The 23,578-nt window shown below is 44.3% G+C and overlaps 1 protein-coding gene across 2 annotated transcripts in view; it reads left to right on the forward strand.

Moving 5' to 3' along the window:
• B3GALT5 (beta-1,3-galactosyltransferase 5) overlaps positions 1 to 23,578 on the forward strand; it is a 65,977-nt gene that overhangs the window by 18,551 nt on the left and 23,848 nt on the right. For both annotated transcript variants that reach the window (XM_063702730.1, XM_031005283.3), the window contains one exon: positions 20,645 to 20,875. The gene's annotated coding sequence lies outside the window, so the exon portion shown is untranslated. The remainder of the gene's footprint in view (positions 1 to 20,644; positions 20,876 to 23,578) is intronic.

Here is a 23,578-nt window from a genome sequence, read left to right on the forward strand (position 1 = left end):
CATTGCAAATATTCAGGTATTAGCTGTGTTAATTAATTGTTTTCATTTAGTAAATGTATTAGTTTGCTTGGGCTGGCATAGCAAAGTAGCACAAACTGAAAGCCTTAAATAACAAAAACTTATGATCTCACAGTTCTGGAGGCTGAAGTCTGAAATGAAGGTCTCAGCAGGGTGGGTTCTTCTGAGGGCGCTGAAGGAGAATCTGTTAGGTGAATCTCTCCAGGTTTCTGCTGGTTAATGGCAATATTTGATGTTCTGTGGCCTGTGGAGGATCTCCCTCATCTCCGCCTTCATCGTTACTTGGTGTTCTCTGTGTGTGCCTGTCTGTGTCCAAATTTCGCCTAATTATAAGGACAGCAGGGTTATTGTATTAGGGGCCCACCCTACTTCAGTATGACCTCTTCTTAATGAATTGTATCTGCAAAGATCCTATTTCCAAATAAGGTCACATTCTGAGGTAATTGGGGTTAGGACTTCAGCACATGAATTTTAGGGGAACATAAATCAACCCATAACAAACAGTAAAGATCTATTAACTCACTTTAGGAAGCTGATATTTATTTAGGAAGTAAATGTTTATCGACCATCTATGGTGTGACATGCATGAGGTATTGAGATTTAAACAGATATGCTTAAATATTTTCCTGTATCCAAGTCACTTTCAGTAAAGAAGTAGAGAGACATAAATTAATAACTAGAATACGGCAGAGCTATATGAAGGTATGCACAAGGAATAGTGCTGGTACCAAGAAAGGGGGTGCTGGTGAAGCCTACTTTTTAGGGGAGATGTCAGGGAAATGTCACTGAGGGGGCTACATTTGGGCTGCATATGAAAGCATTAAGAGGAGCTCCAGGGCAGTCTGGACAGAAAGCACAGCGTGGAGATCTGACACGAAAGGGTGTGTTCGCAGGACTTTAAGCCATCTCGTATGGGAGTGTAGTGTCCACTGGGAGGTGATGGATTGCCACTGTGAAGTTTCAAGTGTTGGAGCGGAACTATTGGACTTGTGGTTTTGAGAAGTTCTGCCTGACAGCCTGGTGGCTGGCATGGAGCTGGGCTGTCAGGTACCTCTTATTTTCCATGTCCATTCTGTTCTATTCTACTAGTAACTGTCTGTCTTTTCCAGCATTTCCCAAGTCTTCCCTTACCCTTTATGGTGATTCTGCAGAAGGAACAAGCTGGTAAAAGCACTTTTGGGAGACTGGGGAAAGGAATACAAATATTCCTATGTTAACTATTTTCTGGCCCCAAGTAGGCTATTGGTAACCTTTGGTATGTTCAGATAAGCAGTGGGAGTGGAGGCCAGAGTACAGTGGGTTGAGGATTAATTACATGGTGGATGAAGTGGTGCTAGTGGTGAGTACAGGCTGTCTGTTGCAGAAACTTGATTTGGAAGGGAAAGAAAATAAGAGGCTGACAAGGAGATACCAGGTAATTGAGGTAGGGTCTGTTGAATGTTTTTTGGGGATGAAATTTTATTTTGTGTTAACAAAGTAGAAATTTACAAAGGAAATGGCCCCCATTTTAACAGAAAAATCAATACCATTTGCATCCCTCATTATTAATATGCATTGGAACTTCATCCATTGGACCTGGTGAAGAAGGCAGTCACCGTCTCACCAGGCTGGAAGCCTGGATGTTGGAATGTGGACATTTCCCACTAGAGTGGCTTGAAAATCCCCTTGGACCATTCTGGTGGTAGGGATGGGGGTATAAATGTGGGTGCTCCTTGAGAGGAAGGAATGAGCCAAAGAGGGATGGAGCCTGGGGATGCAGGGAGAAAGTGGCCTTTGTTTTATGGTTATGCACTCTATCCAGTTTATATGTTTCAGATGATTTATTCAACAAACCTTTGTGTATCTCTTCCTACTTCTTTCCCACTGAGCTAGGTAGGTCCTGGGGTTCCTGTGAGTCCTGGGGCTGTAGTCAGGCAGTTGCAATATCTCATCATTCTCATGCTAATTTTTTCCTGACCTGAAGATTTCCATTGGAAAATGATGATTGCGCTCTTCTAATAGAAGGCTAAGTGATTTAGATCTGGGAGCAGGGAAATGGTGGCTGTGGTTCTTCTAGAGGGGGAAGAGGATGGAGACAGGCAGTTTCATCCAATGCATGAGGGCCACAAAGGTTTCTGTTGACCCCTGGTCTTATACTGCAATCCCTTGGTAACAAGGAAATCATAAAACTAGGGGTGACTCATCACCACTGTGATGAGGTGTTTCTGAGTTCAAAGGGAAGAGTCAGTTTAACTCAGTGAAATGGTTATTTTTTGTAATGACATTCATTTCCTTGGTTCTTTGCTTATGTGACACCTGGATGTACAAGATGGTTAACAGAATATTGCTATGGAGGCACTTTGACAAGTCCGGAACCACCATCTGGGTGAGAATATTTGTAACCGGCACAATACTTATACATGAATGGCCACTGTGAAATGGGTTTCTAAGGGGCGATATTATAATTTGCTTTCTTAAGAGCCCTGACTACAAAGACATCTCCTAAACTCTTTCTTTGTAAACTTACCAGAAACCCTTGTATCCCCATGGATGAAGCCAGAGCTTTTCAGTGGCTCAGGTTTCTCCTTCTAACAGTGCTTGAAATTCCTTCCACAGAGAATGAAGCTTTTAATTCTAGAACCAATGTTCAGATTGTGCAAAGGCATGGATTTAAGGTGACAGCTATTAACATTGGCAAGGTTCTTTCTATTGTGAAAATTGCTTTCGTATATATTTGGTTTATTTTGCCCTCCGGACAGTCCTGGGCTTCATTATTGAGTAACTTATTTTCTGTTTGAAGAAACGGAGGCTTCGTGGTTTAAGAAAGCTGATTAAAGTCAAATGGCAAGGATGGGGTAAATGATGGAGCTCTAAGCATTGGGTGTCGGCGTCTGTAATATTTGTGCATGACTGACTACACAGCTCTCCTTCTGAGTCAGTGGCTTTTAAGCTCTTTGGAACCACAGCAAATTCCTTTTACCTCATGACTCAGTACATGCATATGACCCACCAAACAGTACTTGCCTTGACCATTCCCCATGCCTTCTAATATTTTATTCTACCCAATGCTGTTTTCTTTTCAACGTCTGGTCTTATTAAATTGACTTGGTGATGCACTAATGGGTCATGATGCAGAATTTGAAAAAATTACACTCAGTTCCTTCCCTAAGAAGTAGAGGAAGGTCAGAAATGGAGGATGGTGGGGAAGGAATGGGGTGTGTGTTTTTCCAGAGTAGGGTGGGAGGGAAATGGCCTCTCACAGCCCACTTGTCAGAACTGCTCCCATGTCCTGATCTGACTTCAGAGGTGGGAAAACGTTGGGAGCTGGTGAGGTAGGTGGGGAAAATCACTGTCTGCCACACCTCTCGTTTCTTGCGTTCAGTCCACTTTTGTGGCCATCGTTTGTTGTGCTGGTTGGCTCACTCTGCCCAATTCTTCCTTCTGGTTGCCAGTTCTCTTCATATGTTTACTCCTTTACTGCGGGTTGCTCACATCTATAAATGACGGTCTAGGTTGTACAGTCTCGGAGGTTCAAGTGGAGTCTTTTGGCAGCTGTGCAGGCCAGCATTTGCATCCCTGCAGGGGCTGCAGGGGGCGTTAACCCTCCCCCATCAGTGCCTGGTTCTCTGATCCTGGCCAAGCAGATTGGTTCTCAAAGTGTTGCCTGGAGTCTGGATGTGGGAATCTGCTTCAGGCCAGGCCAGGTGATCTTGAACCCGAGGAACAGAAGTCATCACGTTTGCTCTATGTCTATCAGGAAAACAACTCAAAGCACATTCCCTATTCATGTCGGGGCAGTAGAATCTTCCCATTTTCCCAGAGACAACGAGTAATGGCAGGCCAGAGGAAGCTCTGTGATCACCCTAGAGAGGAAAACAGCAGGCGTAAGAAAGCATTCATCATCTCAAGGCAGAAATCACCCACTTTTTACAAGAATGTCCCACTGTGAAATCAGAATGTTCTACCATGCCATCTGCAAAAAAATTGAGGGCCCCCGCAAAGTCCACAGTCCAAAAGACATGGTAGCATAAGATAAATGGCAATGATTGCAATTAACAATGGCAGTCTCTCAAGAGTGGGCATGCCTGCGGGACCCGTGTTGATATTTGAATTTGGATTTTTGCTTGTTTGTAGATTTTGGGGGTCATCTTTTGTTAGTGTTGGGAGGTAGCCGTGTGTGGTGAAATCCGTGGATTTTTCCCACAGCTAGAGGAAATAGGAGGTTGAGGGCAAGACGTGCCATGGAGAGTGAAGGTGTATGAGTCAAGAGATGATCCTATGGAGGGATGCCTGCTTCTGAGAGTCTCTTCTGCCATATTAACAAATCACGGATGCGTTTGAGTTTCCTGTCTGGACATCCATGGTTTGTTATTGTGTCTGTACTACTTTCTGAATAGGGATTATCTTCCATGCTCTTTTTTTTTGTTTTTTTGAGATGGAGTTTTGCTCTTGTTGCCCAGGCTGGAGTGCAATGGTGCGATCTCAGCTCACTGCATCCTCTGCCTCCCAGGTTCAAGCAATTCTCCTGCCTCAGCCTCCCAAGTAGCTGGGATTACAGGCATGTGCCACCACGCCCAGCTAATTTTGTATTTTTTTAGTAAAGACAGGGTTTTGCCATGTTGGTCAGGCTGGTCTCGAACTCCTGACCTCAAGTGATCCACCCACCTCGGCCTCCCAAACTGTTGGGATTACAGGTGTGAGCCACCGCACCTGGCCTCTTCCGTGCTGTTAATCCTCACATACCTATCTCCTGGGACCAACTGGCTAAATGCTGGGATCTGTGTTTATTCACCTCCAATTGTCAGTTCTGTGCATGTGCTCTTAGTTTCCTTTTCCCTCTTCTCTGCTTAGCTTTTTTATTCCCTTTGATACTCCAAGATTAGAATCTTTGCTAGGGCCAGGACTATATCTTTTGCATTCTCTTGTCCCAGCAACTAAGATAGGACATTTTATGTTGTGGAACTGACAAGTTTCTGAAATTTCCATCCGTGGACATGATCCACCGTAAACCACAGAAGTTAAGTACTGGAATGTTTACTATCGGGCAATTTGCTCATTGTCTCTAAGCCTCAGTTTCTCATCTTTAGAGCAGGGATGGTAGTATCACATGGAATCATTGTGAAGTTAATTGAGAAAATGCATGTAAAGAATTTAATGCAATGCTTGACACATAGAGACATCACTCCATTATTGATATACTAACTTCCTCAAGAAATTAACAGAATGAACCAGGATAACAACAGTGAGACCATGCTGTGGCCTGGAGAGAAGGCGTGGAACTGCAGCTGTGCTGGGAGGGGCTGTGAGGAAGGAGCTGAGCAGAGAAATGTGGCTTTAGCCAGGAGAAGCCAGGGAGGGATCCTGGGAAGAGAAACCCCGACGCCTTTCCTTGTTGTTGCTTCCCAGTGACCAAATCCAACCCCCCTGTTGTTGCTTCCCAATGACCAAATCCGGAGGACACTGGCCAACAAGGCAGCCCCAGATGATGGCATTCTCAGGAGACAGGCTCCTGTGGCTTAGATAAGGACTGGCACATCTTCTTGAGGGGCTGTGCACACACCTTATTGTTGCCCACGAATTCCCTGTTTTCCACGAGTCCTTGGCCTGACCAGTGCTTCCTTCTGTACAGGATTGCAGGATCCTGGGACTGGAAAGGACCCTGTGATCACTCTCCTCACCCAGTCTCTTCATACGGAGGGAAGATCAAGGTTGTCTCCTGTGTGGCTTTGGTGGCGGTCAAATGGGGTTCTTTTTATTGGTGTTGCCAGAGTCTGCTGGGGAGCAGAGCACACAGAGCATGCTCAGAATGTGGTGGTGGAAGGGATCCACTGTTTCTCATGACTTTTAGCCTTTACAGCGGTACCATGTTTATACACTGAGCCACATGTTGTCTTTCTCATTCATGGGACTGTTTCTTGCAAGTGTCTTCCTCTTAGTGTCTGTGTTTTTGGAGGGACCTTGCCCTCGAGAACAGGGGACCTGTGCTGTGCTCCTCTTGATCCCCTGGGACATTTACTATTAGGGCCGAGCACACGGGGCCAGCACATACTTTCTGAATTAAATTTCACAAGGATTACCTGGAAAGCTGTGACTTTTTCCGAGTCCTAAAACCAAGGAGCACTGTTGGTTCCTCCCTTTTCCTTTCTAGGGTCATTGTGGCAGATGTCTGTTCCTGCACTTGCAGCTCCATGAGAGGAGAAAAGCCCCGTTCCTCCCAGCAGGGCCATTGCCACTCTGATGGGCATTACAGGGAATCCTAAAGATGGAGGATCTGTGTGCGTTCCCTCTCTGGAGGGTAGAGACCAGGCATTGCATGCCAAAGCCCATCAGGTACGAGGTAACACCCAGTCCAACCCTTGCTGGCATGAAACCACTGTGTAAGCTCTTGTCATGTCAGTCAGCTAAGGCTTACGATGTTTTCAACTGAAAAATCTTTGCTGCTTCCCTGTTGTATGCAGGAAACAGCTGCCTGGGTATTTGTCAGTCCTGCTGTGTTCTGTGTGTCCCGGTCTACTTGACGGCTGCCCCGCCCAGGGCTTCTTTCCTGGGAACACCTAGCAGCGCTGCTCCCAGCTGTGGTTGCAGAGACAAAAGGAACAAAGGCCATTGATTCATTAACTTGCCACCAGGGAACCCACCTGCCATGGTTTTTCTTGCAGCAGGATTCAGAGGTGCTAGAGAGACAATGGTTTTTCTAGAGTCAAAAGGGAATACTTGACAAGTCTTCTCTTAAGGTGTCAGTTTTAGAAGCAAGGAGACTTAATTGGTCTTAGGGTACATTGGGCAGTCCATGGTTTGGCTGCAAGGGAGCAAGTGAGCCCTTTGGGGACATTTTGAAAGAGGAAGGATTATTTACTGTTAGGGGCGGGGAGCAGGAAGCTTTCTGTGGCTGGATGTTTTCTGGAGCAAGTCAGGGTCAGGGTGTTGCCTTTTGGGTCCACCTGTCATAATGTCCTTGCCATACCGGGCCATTTCTCACTTTTATGTCTGTTTGATACGGAAGAGGTGAAGAGAAGTGCTGGCAAGGGAAGGGCACGGTCCCTTTAAATGATACTGAAGGGGGAAGGGCGTGGTCCCTGGTTAGGGCTCCATCCCCAGGCCTGTGCCCACGAACCTAGGTGAGGACAGGCATTTTTGTTTTCCTGCCCAAATGTTGCATTTCCCAAGACCACCCTGGCCTGCCACACCCCCATCCTGTGCCTGTAAAAACCCCAAGACCCTAGCAGGCAGACACACAGGTGGCGGGACGTGGAGAGGAGCACATCAGCGGAGGAACACATGGGCGGCTGGACGTCAAGAGAAAAGCACAGACAGGCACCGACAGGCACCAGCAGGCTGCAGGCCTCCGACTGGCAGAAGGATGCGGAGGTGGGCTAGGGCAGTCGGGGGAGAGCCCAGGCCGTTCAGCAGCCTGACTCCAGGGGAAAACCATCTCCCTCCTGGCTCCCCCATCTGCTGAGAGTTTCTTCCATTCAATAAAACTTTGCACTCATTCTCCAAGCCCACATGTGATCTGATTCTTCAGGTACAGCAAGGCAAGAACCCCGGGATACAGAAAGCCCTCTGTCCTTAAGATAAGGCAGGGGTCTAATTGAGCTAACACAAGCCGCCTACGGATGGCTAAACTAAAAGAACACCCTGGAACACACGCCCACTGGGGCGGCAGCAGTAAACATTCACCCCTAGACACTGCCGTGGGGTCAGAGCCCCACAGCCTGCCCGTCTTTATGCTCCCCTAGAGGTTTGAACAGCGGGGCATGGAAGAAGCGAGTCACTCCCCCATCACACGCCCTGAGAGGGGGACAAGGGAACTTCTTCTGTTTCATGTTGACACAGAGGTGGGGTGTGTGACTAGGAGAGGGATTGTGTTTGCGAGAAGTGAGCGATAGGTGGATTGCGTGCTGACTGAAGCCAGTTTCCCGTGTACAGCTCTTCAATCTTAACAGTAGATAACAAAACTGCTAATGGGACATTGGGCTGGGTGGACCTCTTTCCCACAGCCTCGCTCCCATATTACCACGAAAGGAAGGTCCACGTTAATTTCTGCCATGTAGACGGAAGCCACTTATTAAACTAACAGAACAGGTCATACTCCATGGAGTTTGTAGGTGAGGTGCCACCTCTCTTCTTTTAGGTCACCTGACTTTGCCTAGCATGAAAGATAAGTTGTAACATGTTCCAGAATTGTGATTCTGTTTCCCTTGCAAGCAGCTTCAGGCATCTGGCATTTTCTTTCTTTCTTTCTTTCCTTCCTTCTTTCTTTCTTTCTTTCTTTCTTTCTTTCTTTCTTTCTTTCTTTCTTTCTTTCTCTTTCTTTCTTTCTTTCTCTCTCTCTTTCTTTCTTTTTTTCTTTCTCTCTCTCTCTCTCTTTCTTTCTCTCTTTCTTTTTTTTTTGACGGAGACTCCCTCTGTCACCCAGGCTGGAGTGCAGTGGCGCGATCTCTGCTCACTGCAACCTCCACCTCCTGGGTTCAAGCAATTCTCCGGCCTCAGCCTCCTGAGTAGCTGGGATTACAGGCGGGTGCCACCACGCCTGGCTAATTTTTGTATTTTTAGTAGAGATGGGGTTTCACCATATTGGTCAGGCTGGTCTTGAACTCCTGACCTCATGATCCACCTGCCTCGGACTCCCAAAGTGCTGGGATTACAGGGGTGAACCACTGCGCCCAGCCCAGCATGCATCTGGCATTTTCTAAGTCACTGGCCCCTGCATCCTGTAGCTCTCCTAGCGGCTAATCTGAAACTATGGGATGCAGGGCTTGTTAGAGCCTCCTCTCTTCATGCACGTGAAGAGAATGTCTATAAAGGGCTAAATAACAAGCTGTCAATCAATAACTGTAAAATGTAAATGATGTAACTGTAAAATGTAAATAAATAACTGTAAAATGTACCTGGAGGGCTCATTAGCAAGCCTCTGGCATGGACAAGGATACCTGAAGCTCATGTAGTTGCTGCCATGGTAGAGGGTGGGGGTGGGCTTTAAAACGGTGTTATTCCCATTTGATAGATGAGAAAAGCAGAGGTCTGAGAAGGTAAATAACTCGCCTGAGCTCTCACTGTTAGTGACAGGCAGAAACAGCCTTGCAACCAGGCTGCCTGTGTTTGATTCAAACCCACTGTGGAGCACATGCTTTAAACCACCGACCATGACTCTAGGTGGTGGGTGGTGTCTTGTGGTTGATAAGCAGGGTCCGACCAGCCCTGCGCCTCCTGTCTTGGTTGGCTTGTCACCCTAGAGAGTGGCTGCGTAGGAGCCTAGTTGCATCCATCCCTGCTCCTGAGGCCCCTTTCTCCCTCATGCTCCCTGGTTCAGACCCTCTTCCCCAGGTCAACAGTTGCTCTCGCCCCATGGGTGAGAAGTCCAGCTCTTTTCAGGATCTATGTGTCTCAACATAGGAAAACACCTTAAGAGTACCTGTAAGGCAGTCAGTATTTGGGCCTGTCCTTAAAAGTTCTCAGACACATTTCGAAGGAATTAAACAATTATTTGCCCAGCCTGTACTGAACTTCAAAACTATGAGGTCTTGTAAAAATGAATTATTTGATGATAAAGTGGATTCCATTAAGAAAGATGAAATCCATTCTATTTTTTTTTTTTGAGAATGAAGACAGTTTTAATATTGCCTTTCCAATCTGGATCCTTTTTTTGTTTGTTTTTCAAGACAGAGTCTTGCTCTGGTTGGAGTACAGTGCTATGATCATGGCTCACTGTAGCCTTGACCTCCTGGGATCAAGCGATCCTCCTGCCTCAGCCCCCTGAGTAGCTGGAACAATGGGCACATGCCACCATGCCTGGCTATTTTTTCTATTTTTTGTAGAGATGGAGTCTCACTATGTTGCCTAGGCTGGTCTCGTCTCGAACTCCTGGGCTCAAGCAATCTACCTGCTTCAGGCTCCCAGAGTGCTGGGATTATAGGTGTGAACCACTGCACCCAGTTGCATTCTTATTTCCTTTTCTTACGGTGTTGAATGGTGAAGACTTCCAGTATAATATAGTGGTGAGAACAGATATTTCAAGGTTGGAAGATGCCAAAAAGTAGTTTGCCATTTGTAAAGAAAGTTTGGGATATTAGCTAGTGTTATGCACTACTACAAACATGATAAATCTCACATTATTAAAAACATGAAGTTAAAATCCATAGCAGTTGTATTTTAGCTTCCGACACTACAGAACGGTGTTTATGCCTGGGATTTCCACAGTTAAACTGATTTTATGAAAATAAGTGTCAGTGATGTCTCTTTAAAACATTAAAATAAATAAAAAAATTATAAAAGCTGAAATGTGATATGAAATTGATGCCCTAAATTCTTACTCTAACTTTGTTTACTAGAATATTAGCATTATGGAATTTAGATGAAAAAAAGTTCTTTTTTTTTTATTATACTTTAAGTTTTAGGGTACATGTGCACATTGTGCAGGTTAGTTACATATGTATACATGTGCCATTCTGGTGCGCTGCACCCACTAACTCGTCATCTAGCATTAGGTATATCTCCCAATGCTATCCCTCCCCCCTCCCCCCACCCCACAACAGTCCCCAGAGTGTGATATTCCCCTTCCTGTGTCCATGTGATCTCATTGTTCAATTCCCACCTATGAGTGAGAATATGCGGTGTTTGGTTTTTTGTTCTTGCGATAGTTTACTGAGAATGATGGTTTCTAATTTCATCCATGTCCCTACAAAGGACATGAACTCATAATTTTTTATGGCTGCATAGTATTCCATGGTGTATATGTGCCACATTTTCTTAATCCAGTCTATCATTGTTGGACATTTGGGTTGGTTCCAAGTCTTTGCTATTGTGAATAATGCCGCAATAAACATACGTGTGCATGTGTCTTTATAGCAGCATGATTTATAGTCCTTTGGGTATATACCCAGTAATGGGATGGCTGGGTCAAATGGTATTTCTAGTTCTAGATCCCTGAGGAATCGCCACACTGACTTCCACAATGGTTGAACTAGTTTACAGTCCCACCAACAGTGTAGAAGTGTTCCTATTTCTCCACATCCTCTCCAGCACCTGTTGTTTCCTGACTTTTTAATGATTGCCATTCTAACTGGTGTGAGATGATATCTCATAGTGGTTTTGATTTGCATTTCTCTGATGGCCAGTGATGATGAGCATTTTTTCATGTGTTTTTTGGCTGCATAAATGTCTTCTTTTGAGAAGTGTCTGTTCATGTCCTTCGCCCACTTTTTGATGGGGTTGTTTGTTTTTTTCTTGTAAATTTGTTTGAGTTCATTGTAGATTCTGGATATTAGCCCTTTGTCAGATGAGTAGGTTGCGAAAATTTTCTCCCATGTTGTAGGTTGCCTGTTCACTCTGATGGTAGTTTCTTTTGCTGTGCAGAAGCTCTTTAGTTTAATTAGATCCCATTTGTCAATTTTGTCTTTTGTTGCCATTGCTTTTGGTGTTTTGGACATGAAGTCCTTGCCCATGCCTATGTCCTGAATGGTAATGCCTAGGTTTTCTTCTAGGGTTTTTATGGTTTTAGGTCTAACGTTTAAATCTTTAATCCATCTTGAATTGATTTTTGTATAAGGTGTAAGGAAGGGATCCAGTTTCAGCTTTCTACATATGGCTAGCCAGTTTTCCCAGCACCATTTATTAAATAGGGAATCCTTTCCCCATTGCATGTTTTTCTCAGGTTTGTCAAAGATCAGATAGTTGTAGGTATGCGGCGTTATTTCTGAGGGCTCTGTTCTGTTCCATTGATCTATATCTCTGTTTTGGTACCAGTACCATGCTGTTTTGGTTACTGTAGCCTTGTAGTATAGTTTGAAGTCAGGTAGTGTGATGCCTCCAGCTTTGTTCTTTTGGCTTAGGATTGACTTGGCAATGCGGGCTCTTTTTTGGTTCCATATGAACTTTAAAGTAGTTTTTTCCAATTCTGTGAAGAAAGTCATTGGTAGCTTGATGGGGATGGCATTGAATCTGTAAATGACCTTGGGCAGTATGGCCATTTTCACGATATTGATTCTTCCTACCCATGAGCATGGAATGTTCTTCCATTTGTTTGTATCCTCTTTTATTTCCTTGAGCAGTGGTTTGTAGTTCTCCTTGAAGAGGTCCTTCACATCCCTTGTAAGTTGGATTCCTAGGTATTTTATTCTCTTTGAAGCAATTGTGAATGGGAGTTCACTCATGATTTGGCTCTCTGTTTGTCTGTTGTTGGTGTATAAGAATGCTTGTGATTTTTGTACATTGATTTTGTATCCTGAGACTTTGCTGAAGTTGCTTATGAGCTTAAGGAGATTTTGGGCTGAGACAATGGGGTTTTCTAGATAAACAATCATGTCATCTGCAAACAGGGACAATTTGACTTCCTCTTTTCCTAATTGAATACCCTTTATTTCCTTCTCCTGCCTAATTGCCCTGGCCAGAACTTCCAACACTATGTTGAATAGGAGTGGTGAGAGAGGGCATCCCTGTCTTGTGCCAGTTTTCAAAGGGAATGCTTCCAGTTTTTGCCCATTCAGTATGATATTGGCTGTGGGTTTGTCATAGATAGCTCTTATTATTTTGAAATACGTCCCATCAATACCTAATTTATTGAGAGTTTTTAGCATGAAGGGTTGTTGAATTTTGTCAAAGGCTTTTTCTGCATCTATTGAGATAATCATGTGGTTTTTGTCTTTGGCTCTGTTTATATGCTGGATTACATTTATTGATTTGTGTATATTGAACCAGCCTTGCATCCCAGGGATGAAGCCCACTTGATCATGGTGGATAAGCTTTTTGATGTGCTGCTGGATTCGGTTTGCCAGTATTTTATTGAGGATTTTTGCATCAATGTTCATCAAGGATATTGGTCTAAAATTCTCTTTTTTGGTTGTGTCTCTGCCTGGCTTTGGTATCAGAATGATGCTGGCCTTATAAAATGAGTTAGGGAGGATTCCCTCTTTTTCTATTGATTGGAATAGTTTGAGAAGGAATGGTACCAGTTCCTCCTTGTACCTCTGGTAGAATTCGGCTGTGAATCCATCTGGTCCTGGACTCTTTTTGGTTGGTAAACTATTGATTATTGCCACAATTTCAGCTCCTGTTATTGGTCTATTCAGAGATTCAACTTCCTCCTGGTTTAGTCTTGGGAGAGTGTATGTGTCGAGGAATGTATCCATTTCTTCTAGATTTTCTAGTTTATTTGCGTAGAGGTGTTTGTAGTATTCTCTGATGGTAGTTTGTATTTCTGTGGGATCGGTGGTGATATCCCCTTTATCATTTTTTATTGTGTCTATTTGATTCTTCTCTCTTTTTTTCTTTATTAGTCTTGCTAGCGGTCTATCAATTTTGTTGATCCTTTCAAAAAACCAGCTCCTGGATTCATTGATTTTTTGAAGGGTTTTTTTGTGTCTCTATTTCCTTCAGTTCTGCTCTGATTTTAGTTATTTCTTGCCTTCTGCTAGCTTTTGAATGTGTTTGCTCTTGCTTTTCTAGTTCTTTTAATTGTGATGTTAGGGTGTCAATTTTGGATCTTTCCTGCTTTCTCTTGTGGGCATTTAGTGCTATAAATTTCCCTCTACACACTGCTTTGAATGCATCCCAGAGATTCTGGTATGTTGTGTCTTTGTTCTCGTTGGTTTCAAAGAACATCTTTATTTCTGCCTTCATTTCGTTATGTACCCAGTAGTCATTCAGGAGCAGGTTGTTCAGTTTCCATGTAGTTGAGCGGCTTTGAGTGAGATTTTTAATCCTGAGTTCTAGTTTGATTGCACTGTGGTCTGAGAGATAGTTTGTTATAATTTCTGTTCTTTTACATTTGCTGAGGAGAGCTTTACTTCCAACTATGTGGTCAATTTTGGAATAGGTGTTGTGTGGTGCTGAAAAAAATGTATATTCTGTTGATTTGGGGTGGAGAGTTCTGTAGATGTCTATTAGGTCCGCTTGGTGCAGAGCTGAGTTCAATTCCTGGGTATCCTTGTTGACTTTCTGTCTCGTTGATCTGTCTAATGTTGACAGTGGGGTGTTAAAGTCTCCCATTATTAATGTGTGGGAGTGTAAGTCTCTTTGTAGGTCACTCAGGACTTGCTTTATGAATCTGGGTGCTCCTGTATTGGGTGCATATATATTTAGGATAGTTAGCTCCTCTTGTTGAATTGATCCCTTTACCATTATGTAATGGCCTTCTTTGTCTCTTTTGATCTTTGTTGGTTTAAAGTCTGTTTTATCAGAGACTAGGATTGCAACCCCTGCCTTTTTTTGTTTTCCATTTGCTTGGTAGATCTTCCTCCATCCTTTTATTTTGAGCCTATGTGTGTCTCTGCACGTGAGATGGGTTTCCTGAATACAGCACACTGATGGGTCTTGACTCTTTATCCAACTTGCCAGTCTGTGTCTTTTAATTGGAGAATTTAGTCCATTTACATTTAAAGTTAATATTGTTATGTGTGAATTTGATCCTGTCATTATGATGTTAGCTGGTGATTTTGCTCATTAGTTGATGCAGTTTCTTCCTAGTCTCGATGGTCTTTACATTTTGGCATGATTTTGCAGCGGCTGGTACCGGTTGTTCATTTCCATGTTTAGCGCTTCCTTCAGGAGCTCTTTTAGGGCAGGCCTGGTGGTGACAAAATCTCTCAGCATTTGCTTGTCTGTAAAGTATTTTATTCCTCCTTCACTTATGAAGCTTAGTTTGGCTGGATATGAAATTCTGGGTTGAAAATTCTTTTCTTTAAGAATGTTGAATATTGGCCCCCACTCTCTTCTGGCTTGTAGGGTTTCTGCCGAGAAATCCGCTGTTAGTCTGATGGGCTTCCCTTTGAGGGTAACCCAACCTTTCTCTCTGGCTGCCCTTAACATTTTTTCCTTCATTTCAACTTTGGTGAATCTGACAATTATGTGTCTTGGAGTTGCTCTTCTCGAGGAGTATCTTTGTGGCGTTCTCTGTATTTCCTGAATCTGAATGTTGGCCTGCCTTGCTAGATTGGGGAAGTTCTCCTGGATAATATCCTGCAGAGTGTTTTCCAACTTGGTTCCATTCTCCGCATCACTTTCAGGTACACCAATCAGACGTAGATTTGGTCTTTTCACATAGTCCCATATTTCTTGGAGGCTTTGCTCATTTCTTTTTATTCTTTTTTCTCTAGACTTCCCTTCTTGCTTCATTTCATTCATTTCATCTTCCATTGCTGATACCCTTTCTTCCAGTTGATCGCATCAGCTCCTGAGGCTTCTGCATTCTTCACGTAGTTCTCGAGCCTTGGTTTTCAGCTCCATTAGCTCCTTTAAGCACTTCTCTGTATTGGTTATTCTAGTTATACATTCTTCTAAATTTTTTTCAAAGTTTTCAACTTCTTTGCCTTTGGTTTGAATGTCCTCCCGTAGCTCAGAGTAATTTGATCGTCTGAAGCCTTCTTCTCTCGGCTCGTCAAAATCATTCTCCATCCAGCTTTGTTCCGTTGCTGGTGAGGAACTGCGTTCCTTTGGAGGAGGAGAGGTGCTCTGCGTTTTAGAGTTTCCAGTTTTTCTGTTCTGTTTTTTCCCCATCTTTGTGGTTTTATCTACTTTTGGTCTTTGATGATGGTGATGTACAGATGGGTTTTCGGTGTGGATGTCCTTTCTGTTTGTTAGTTTTCCTTCTAACAGACAGGACCCTCAGCTGCAGGTCTGTTGGAATACTCTGCGGTGTGAGGTGTCAGTGTGCCCCTGCTGGGGGGTGCCTCCCAGTTAGGCTGCTCGGGGGTCAGGGGTCAGGGACCCACTGAAAAAAAGTTCTTAAAATTAAGCTAGTCTTATAGTCCATGTAATGCTTGAATTCCCTTTACCATGTTTTTAAATATCTTCATGGTAAATAATTAACTATTTTCTGGAATAGCTCATTCCACCTTTAGATTTTACTAATTGTTTGCATAACCATTGTTAAGTCTTCGATTGAATCTGATCTCAGTATTTTCTACCCACTGGTTCTTGTTCTAGTCTTTTCTTTCTCTGAGACATGTTTTCTAAATGTTAAGCATTATAAGTGACATTGAAAATTCTTCATATTCCATCATATAATTCTTCATATATTCTATCATATAATATATGCTCTCTTTCTCCTGGGCTCTCTCTTCTGAATGTCATTCAGGCTTATAAGTCCCTGGTAAAAGGGAGACATGTAAAACTAACTCTCCAGGAGTTTTTTTGATTCATGTTCTAAATGCTATGCTTTGATAGCCAGACTAAGAGGACTTTTGCTGTTTTGGTAGCAAATCCCACAGCTTCAGGTAGAATTAATGATCCCCATTTTACGTATGAAAAGTAAAGAGGCACCAGTTCTTTACAACAGAATACCAGTTTGACTTGTCTGTGTTCTGTAGTAGCTTGCTCCGTAACCGTTACTTTCCATAGGAAAATCTTCCCTATAACAGGCTACATGCTTCAAGCTTCAATAATTAATTTCTCCTTTGGCTAGTTTTCCATCACGTCCATTCATTCATCAAGTGTACATTGCACTTGGATTCACGGGCTCTGAGCTAGGCATGAGAATTATCAATTGAAGAAAGCAAAGGTCAGCTTCAGAGATGTTCATAAAATAGTGTCCTTTGTATTACAATATAATGACTGCTATAAAGAAGCATATATAAAGTTAGTAATAAATGGTAATAAATTATTGATCTCTGCTCTGGGGAGACCCAGAGGATGGGACATTTCATTTGAAGAATGTAGGAATGGCTGAGCTGAGAAGGCATGGAAGGGCATTGGAGACCCAGGGACCTGCATTGACAAAGCAATTGAAGTACAGTAACTTAAGGAGTTACACACATTGAGGTTCCTCTTCTTATATACCTCCTATTTGGATTTTCAGGTTTCTTTTTTGTTTGTTTGTTTTTGGATGTTTCTGTTTGCTCTGTCTCTTTCTTTGGAAAGTACTTGTAGGATCAGCTGTTTTTGAAGACGTTAGAAAATACAGACAAGAACATTTTCCTCACTTTTTAAAATGGATTAACATATGGAGGAAGTGGGATAATTTTGATTTTGTCTTAGTCAAAATAGCCTATTTTAAATATTTTGTTGGCTGGGCATGGTGGCTCACGCCTGTAATCCCAGCACATTGGGAGGCTGAGGCAGGATCATGGCTGGAAGCCAGGAGTTAGAGAACAGACTGGGCAACATAACGAGACTCCCATTGCCACAAAAAAAAAAAAAAAAAAAAAAAAAAGAAAGCTGGGCATGGTGGTGTGTGCCTTTGATCCCAGCTACTTGGGAGGCTGAGGCAGGAGGATTGCTTGAGTCCGAGGGGTCAAGGCTGCAGTGAGCCAAGATCGTGGCACTGCACTCCAGCCTGGGCGAAAGAGTGAGAACTTGTTTCAAAAAAAAAAAAAAATTTTGTAAATGTTCTTTACTAATCGGATAGACACAGTGGGGGAGGGGTAGCTTGAGTCTGTTACATGAATGAAATGGAATGAGTACTAAACTGGACTCAATGGGGCCATTGGCGAGGGCCTTGTGGAGATGCTGACGGAGATGGGCAGCATCGCAGGATTGAAAAGCCTATCAGTGCAGTTTCATGTTGGTGAAAATAAAAGCCTGGGCCGGGCACAGTGGCTCACCCCTGTAATCCCAGCCACTTGGGAGGCTGAGGCAGGAGAATCACTTGGACCTGGGAGGTGGAGGCTGCAGTGAGCCAAGATTGCGCCACTGCACTCCAGCCTGGGCAACAGAGCGAGACTCTAGCTCAAAAAAAAAAAAAAAAAAAAAAGAAGAAAAAGAAAAGCAAAGCCTGTGTGAAAAGCCTTAGCATTAGCTCTCCTGGCAGCAACAGCTGCCTTGCCTGCCTCTGCTTTCGCAGCTGTTTTATGTAGGTGACAGGCGGACAGGAGAACAATTGAGCTTTTCCTTCTGGTTGAATTTGCGTTTCCTCTTTCATTTGTGGGTTATTGTTTGAAAAGAAGTGTACCCACATTCTCTGCTCTGTCAGCATCTTCCTTCCCAAGTTTTGAAGCATGCCACAGATTGCTAGGAGACAGCTGAAATTTTTAAAGCTTTTTATTATGTGTGCTTAAAGAGGGGGGAGAGATGCTCCTTGATGAGGGAAAGGTGCTTAGCATTTGGCAAGAGGAGATCATGCCTGCTCCCCCTACCTTCCCGCAGCATCTCGAGGCTGGTGTGCAGGGGGAGTATGAGTTTTGCCTGCTCCCCTCTGTGGCTTATTTTGTAGTAAAATCTTGCGTTCTTGTGGAAGTGATTGACACTGATAGTTCTGTCAATCAAGGAAAATGACCAAAGAAAGTCTCAATCATTTCAGGAGGTTTACTTGCTAAAGTTAAGGATGGGCGCCTGGGAGACAGGTCTATTCCTTTCTCCTAAGATGATTTTGAGGTCTTTAGTATTTACAGGGGAAAGGGCAGGATATTAAGAAATAGGCAATTTTCATGTGAGAGGTGGGTAAATAGTCATTCATGCCTTTGTCTGGCTCAGTGAATCTGCATTTGTACATAAGGTAACGTAGACAGTAGGGCAGAGGAAACCATCAGATATGCATTTGTTTCAGGTAGGCAGAGAAACGACTTTGAGTTCTGTCCTATGTCCCCAGCACCTGTGAAGATAAGGTACTTGTTTACATTACCATGTTGAACTTTAACAGAATTGCTGTAGGGTAAAGAGCTTGGGACTCACAAGGAGTTTCCTTGTGGGCAAAATATGAGGGAGGTATGTAGCTTTTCATCTTTGTCGCCATTTTATTTAGGAACCCAAATGGGAGGCAGGCTTGCATGACCCAGCTGCCAGCTTGACTCTTCCCTTTGGCTTAGTGAGTCTGGGGTCCCAAGATTTATTTTCCTCTCACAGTTCCATTGCAAAAAGTGCGAAGTTCACAGTGATGGGAAACATAGAGAAGGTACAGCTTCAGCGGCTTACAGAACCATTGTCTGACCTTCGAAACGATGGCGTGTATCCCTAGAGAGAGTGAAGGAATGTCTTGTGTTCTTGTAATGCACAAGGAGGGAAAGGGAGCTAGTATTTATTAAACTCCTACTGTGTGCCATGAATGCTTTCATTTAATTCTCACATCAGCCTTCAGATTGGGCATTGTGACCTTTTAAAAATGAGAGCTTGGGTTGGAAGAGAAAAAATGATTTGCTAAGATTATCCAGGAGTGACTGGAAGGCCCCAGCACCGGCCTCCCCAGGGTCACAGGCTTCTACCTCCCCACCATGCTGCACTGACTGTCTTGGGGGGATGGATGTGTGTTGACTGGCTCACCCCCCTTTCTTCTCCCTCTTCTTATACTGCCAGGGGTGGGTTGTGTTGTCAGATGATTGGCCCAAATTATGATGCAGTCATAATCAAGAGCATGAGCCCCAGGGAATGGAGGCGTCAGGCATGACCTGGTTAGCAACGTGCTCCCTAAGTCATGGCTGGAAGACACCACGTATTTCTCTGCTGGCCTGTATCTACTCACCCTGCTGCTGACATCCCTATTGTGTCCAAAATCACACTTTCCTGACCATTCCCGGAGTCTTACTTGGTAACCACAGGCAGCGGGCATATAAAGGCACAGTTGCCCTCTTCCTACCATGAGGTTTGGTCCAGGAACAGAGACAACTTTCTCAGCTGATGTTTTTGTTTTCTTTTCTCCTTTTCTGGGAATCTGACCCTCAGGTCTCGCCCTGAGTGTGCAAGCTTTTCTTTGCCTTTGGAGGGAGGCAGGAAATTCTCCTATCCTGGTGGACTCAGCCAGAGATGGCTTCTTTTTCTTAAGTTCTTCCTTATCAGAATTTTCCCAGCAGGAGGTAGTGGTTCATGATGGATGCGTTGGTTTCCTCACATCTGGAAAATAACCAGCGGGGACTGCCCCAGAAGTGGTTTGGTGTGTGTGGAGCCTCTCTGTGGCTGACACCACGTGGTGTCTCCCCGTTTCACATCTGTGCGAGGTGGCTTGGACACACCGAGGTGTTGGAGACCAGCAGCACCTCCTGGACTAGCTTCTGCCAGAGTCTCTGCTGGCTAAGAGGCAAATTGGGGGGAGTCATACTGGACTTGGAATAGAGACTTGTTGTCCCTGTTCCAGTTGGGACAACCTTTGAGAAACACCACACCCCAAGGGCAGGCAGTGGTCAAAAGGGGATAATAATTCACTGTCAGCATCCCTGTTAGCCAAACTGTCCCGACCCGGGGCAGATCGCTTTGTTAGTATAATAGTTTTTACTCTGTTAAACAAAGGTCCCCACATTAAAACCTGTTCTCAGTGAAATCTTAGGCTCGGACACTGATCCCGCAGCCGCCCTCTGCCTCCCAGCACAGGTGGGATATCTTGGATGCATTTATTCTCGTCCCTTGCACGGTTGGAGTAAAGTGCTTATGAAAACATCTCTTTTATTGATTCTACATGCTTTTTAAAATTCCATTTTCAAGATCGAGAACAGAGAATGCGTGGTGTGACCGAAGGTCTCCTGCTGGTGTGGAAAGGTGGCAGGCTGCCTCTGCAGCTTTGCCCGGAAGCTGGTGCCCTGGACTACTGCTTCTCAACACTCCCGAGGAGTTCCCTTTGGCTGTAATCACCCACCGGCCTCCTCTGTATGAACAGCATGGGTGAAACTCTTGATGTTACTTCCTCCTCCATTGAATAAGCCAGATTCTCTTTCTTCTGAGGAATAATTGAGGTCTTTTGCAGTGTACGTAAGCAAAATTACCTAATGCTCTTAAATTTTTCATACAACAGTTTCATCCGGAAGAGAGGCCATTGAAACCAAGCATTTGTGTTCAAGTAAGAAAATGTATCCAAGTCACAAAGAAACATAATTTGGCTTTTGGAGACATGAGCAGCTTCATTTCTCATTTGTTCATTTGAAAGTCTCCACTGGGCTTCTGAGTGCCACATCCTGTCCAGAATGATGAAAGATACAGAAAATGGTGCCTGCTGACCTTCTGGAGTTATTGGCTAGTAAGAAAGGTGGGTGGTATTCCAAGGTTTGTACCAAGAATTAATAAAATACAATCCCAATAATTAAAGTGATACAGTACAAATTGGGGTGCTGTGAGTAGTGAATAAGGAAATGAGGATTAAAGGTAAGGAAGAGTTAGCTGAGCAGAGAGGGAAAGAGGAAAGAAAAACTGGGAAAGAGCAGGAGGGTCAAGAACTGAAAGGGGGTTGGGTGCAGTGGCTCATGGCTCTATTTTCAGCACTTTGGGAGACGGAGGTAGGTGGATCCCTTGAACTCAGAAGTTCGAGACCAGCCTGGGTAATATAGCAAAACCCCATCTCTAGAAAAAATACAAAAATTCCCTGGGTGTGGTGGTGCATGCCTGTAGTCCCAGCTACTTGGGAGGCTGAGACAGGAGGATCGCTTAACCCTGGGAGGTGGAGGTGGCAGTGAAGCAAGATGGCGCCTCTGCACTCCAGCCTAGGTGACAGAGTGAGACCCTGTCTCAAAAAAGCAAAACAGAAAAAACGAAAAACTCCACACAGCTGAAAGGGAACAAGGATGTCCTGATGGCCGAGAGGCAGAGGAAGTCCCTTGGAACAACAGGACATTGACAGCCAACTGAAGGAGTCTTTGGTTCTCACCTTGAGGATGGCCAAACTTGTTTGTCAAGAACAAATTCTCAAGCCTTGTAGAGTTAAGATGGCTTCGTGTAGCACAATTAAGTCTGAGCGCTGGAAATTGCTTCCATTGCCTGTGGTTTAGGGTGCCTCATATAAATTGAAATCCAGCAGGCCAGTTTCTAGAATGATCATACTCCCTTGTTTTAATTAATTAATTAAGTTTTTGGTTCTCGGGCCTCAGTCTCCTGAGTGGCTGGGATTACAGGTGTGTGCCACCATGCCCGGGTAATTTTTGTATTTTTTGTAGAGACAAGGTTTCACCTTGCTGGCCACGCTGGTCTTTAACTCCTGAGCTCAAGCGATCCACTGACTTCAGCCTCCCAAGTGCTGGGATTATGGGCGTGAGTCACCATGCCCGGCCCCTTGTTTAAAGTCTTCCTCTTCCTTCCCCAACCCTTTGTCTGTGGTTTGCATGCTGAATTCCTATCACTGTCAAATTCTTCATGGAGACCTTACTCAAGCAGCCTAGAGTCTATGGCTTTACCATTAGGGCAACAAGCTTCCGGAATAATCTGGGAGAAGATGTTCTTTGGGAGAAAGCACTTGTCTTTGTTTTCAAGGTGTTTTATATGGGGTTAAAGATACCATCCTCCTGTTATCTCCCTAGATGTAGACAGTTAAAAAGCTTTTACAAAATTTTTGGAGTTTTCTAATGTGGTTGGTTGCACAGAATAATTGGCAGCCCTATTAATGATGTTCTGATGATCCTCTTTTGCTATGGTATTAATTTGTTTAGTTTAGTTTTGGGTCAGAAGAAAGACCTCATTGCTTTGATTCTTAGCTTATTGTGTAATCAAATCTTACTTTAAAAAAAAAAGTCCATTGTAGATTGGCCTTCCTGAATCTATAGACAACATATTTGACACTGTGGACAAAATTGTTCAAATAAAATCATTCAGTGTTATTTGGGTTATTAATCAGAAAAGAATGCATCAGATTTAAAAGAATCGGGTTATAAAAATATTGACTGTGCTTTTGGCTGCTTAGAGATTTGGAGCTGCAAGTAAAGGTACTTAAGTTAAAAAAAAATAGAGAGAGCTTCAGCTGGCAGTAGATTGTAGAGTGAGGGGAGGGGACAGGACAGAGCCTGAATGGGGGCCAGACCCTCCTAGCATGTGCACCTTCTCTTTCTCACTGTCCTGAATCTGAGTCCCAAGGCCAGGTGAGGTTGTCTTCTCTATGTTTAGGAGAGAATAAGAGTCTAGGGGGTTAAGTGATGCTTCCTAGCATGAAGCACAGTGGATAGGTTGGAAGAGAGCAGCACTTCCCTCTGGTGGTGCATTCTGGGGGACAAGTTTGGCCCTCCATGCAGTTGAGGGAAATCTGAGGAGACCCCCATGGCCACTCCCCATGACCAGTGCCATACTGTATACAGCAGGTGCTCAATAAATGCTGGGAGATGATCTTTGCTATGGACTGAATTGTGTCTCCTTACAATTCCTGTGTTGAAGGCCTCACCCCCAAAGGGATGGTGATTGGAGAGGAGGACGTTGGGAGCTGAGTAGGTTCAGTGAGGTCCCGAGGGTGGAGCGCTCGTGATGGGATGAGCGTCCCTGTAGGAAGAGGCACCAGGGCTGTCTCTGCCATTGTGGGGACACAACAGGAAGCCGACCATCTGCAAGCCAGGAGGAGGCCCTCGCCAGAACCCGGCTGTGCTGGTACCCTGATCTTAGACTCCAGTCTCCAGTACCATGAGAAAAGACATTTCTGATATTTAAGCCACCCAGTGTGTGGTATTTTGTTGTGGCTGCCCGAGGTGACTAAGACAATCCTTAAAATGCCTTCCAGCTCTAAATTCATCAGTCCTGGGACCAGTGATCATGTGTACAAATCCCTACGGCTTTTCTCCCCAGTCACTTGATTGATTGGAGGCTTCTCTGTTGTATTGATGAATGGGACAGAGAGGCCCTGCTGGACTCTAGACTCATGGGCCCGTAAAACACTGAGAAGGACCATGGGCCCCCTGATGTCCTTGGCCAGAGCCCAGACTGCTCATTTGCTCCTCTAGGCCATTCTGAGCTGCCCTGCCTGTCTCCAGCCTCCTTTCTC

Source organism: Gorilla gorilla, chromosome 22, assembly GCF_029281585.2.
Source record: "Gorilla gorilla gorilla isolate KB3781 chromosome 22, NHGRI_mGorGor1-v2.1_pri, whole genome shotgun sequence".
Classification (NCBI taxonomy): Eukaryota; Metazoa; Chordata; class Mammalia; order Primates; family Hominidae; genus Gorilla; species Gorilla gorilla.